Here is a 2,500-nt window from a genome sequence, read left to right as displayed (position 1 = left end):
AGGGCCGCCCTCGGAGAAGATCGCTGTGCTTCCCCGCACAGGGAGCGATTCGGACGACGGGCCCCCACGCCTGGCTGGGTGGGCGCCCCGCCGTTCGCCCGTACGGGTCGTCGGACCACTGCCTTCGCTCGGTTCGGGTCAAACTCCCCACGGCTCGGCCACCTCCGCAGACGGGAGGCGAGGCCGGCATGCGCGCCCAAAGATAGGTGTCGGAAGCCCGGGGGTAGAGGAGGAAGGGGACCGCTCACCTTAAGCCAGCGCGGGCTCCAAAGCCCGGGCCGAGCGAGCGGCGCCACCTCCCCACCCGGGAGCGCTGCGCCAGATCGATCGGAGGAAGAGCAGGGGTGCATGTAGGGACTTGCCCAAGTACGGAGGCTGCAAACCCCTGTCGTCGGGAGATACGTGCCCACGAGTCCTGGAAGCGCGACTCGGGTACAGGCGCCCTTGCGGGGGGGTACTGGATGTGGAACAGCACTGGGGTCGAAGCCACAAAAGCATCCGCCCTCATGGAGCCTCTCCTCGGCCTAAAAATCCAGATTTTAGCCTTGACGGCGCCCCCATGTGGAGAACCAGGGCCCGCGGGGGGGTCTGGCCAGGCTCACTTCAACCCAGGAACACCTCTCTGACTTGGGATAGGCGACCGGCAAAAGTCCCCCCACGCAGCTGCGGAAGCCTGGGTTCAGCCAAGGTGCAGACCTCCAGCCGAACAGGGACTCATAGCCAAAACGCATACCCAGGCCTACGGAGGTGAAAACCAGCTTAAATGAGTCGAAATGTGTCGGGGCTGAGAGGTACCTCTCTCTCATATATTCTGCCGGTGGTGTGCAAAACTGGGTCTTTGCATGGAGTGTCACCCTATACCCACTTTAGGGACGCATGCAAAAAAGTGCCCGATCGCCTGGAACTGTCAGGCGGATTCGGCTCCCTGGAATTTCCTCATTCTGGTTCTTTTTCACTTTTTGTCTCTTTTGCGACATCTAGTGGGCAGGCTGCATTACTGCAACCGGGGACACCTCAAAACGCTTGGAACTGGGGAGCGGGCTCAATTTACAAACGTTTTGCGGGTCCTGGAAGTCAAAATTGTGACTTCTGAAAACGACTAAGTATCAAGGACTCATCGCGCGAATCGCTCTGGAACTGAAATCGGATGCGCGCACTGACATGCTCCCCTCTCTGGAAGTCTGACACAAGTTGAAAAATTTTCTAAGTCCCCAAAAATTTTTTTTTTCAACTTTTTTTCAATTTTCCCCCGTGGGATATATATTTTACCCACACTTTTGGAGCCCTCCTGGGATGCCCTCTAACATACTAGAACCTCATTTTGTGGAAGTTTTCACAAAATTGTGAAATTTTCCAAAAAGTCAGAAATTTTGCAAAAACGACTAAGTATCAAGGACTCATCGCGCGAATCGCTCTGGAACTGAAATCGGATGCGCGCACTGACATGCTCCCCTCTCTGGAAGTCTGACACATGTGTGAAAATTTTCTAAGTCCCCAAAAATTTTTTTTTTCAACTTTTTTTCAATTTTCCCCCTGTGGGATATATATTTTACCCACACTTTTGGAGCCCTCCTGGGATGCCCTCTAACATACTAGAACCTCATTTTGTGGAAGTTTTCACAAAATTGTGAAATTTTCCAAAAAGTCAGAAATTTTGCAAAAACGACTAAGTATCAAGGACTCATCGCGCGAATCGCTCTGGAACTGAAATCGGATGCGCGCACTGACATGCTCCCCTCTCTGGAAGTCTGACACATGTGTGAAAATTTTCTAAGTCCCCAAAAATTTTTTTTTTCAACTTTTTTTCAATTTTCCCCCTGTGGGATATATATTTTACCCACACTTTTGGAGCCCTCCTGGGATGCCCTCTAACATACTAGAACCTCATTTTGTGGAAGTTTTCACAAAATTGTGAAATTTTCCAAAAAGTCAGAAATTTTGCAAAAACGACTAAGTATCAAGGACTCATCGCGCGAATCGCTCTGGAACTGAAATCGGATGCGCGCACTGACATGCTCCCCTCTCTGGAAGTCTGACACATGTGTGAAAATTTTCTAAGTCCCCAAAAATTTTTTTTTTCAACTTTTTTTCAATTTTCCCCCTGTGGGATATATATTTTACCCACACTTTTGGAGCCCTCCTGGGATGCCCTCTAACATACTAGAACCTCATTTTGTGGAAGTTTTCACAAAATTGTGAAATTTTCAAAAAGTCAGAAATTTTGCCAAAAACGACTAAGTATCAAGGACTCATCGCGCGAATCGCTCTGGAACTGAAATCGGATGCGCGCACTGACACGCTCCCCTGTCTGGAAGTCTGACAAAAGTTGAAAAATTTTCTAAGTCCCCAAAAATTTTTTTTTTCAACTTTTTTTCAATTTTCCCCCTGTGGGATATATATTTTACCCACACTTTTGGAGCCCTCCTGGGATGCCCTCTAACATACTAGAACCTCATTTTGTGGAAGTTTTCACAAAATTGTGAAATTTTCCAAAAAGTCA

The sequence above is a fragment of the Phyllobates terribilis genome, unplaced genomic scaffold, assembly GCF_046119375.1.
Source record: "Phyllobates terribilis strain yellow unplaced genomic scaffold, ASM4611937v1 Scaffold_8609__1_contigs__length_28280, whole genome shotgun sequence".
Taxonomy (NCBI): Eukaryota; Metazoa; Chordata; class Amphibia; order Anura; family Dendrobatidae; genus Phyllobates; species Phyllobates terribilis.
Note: the sequence above shows the minus strand (reverse complement) of the source record.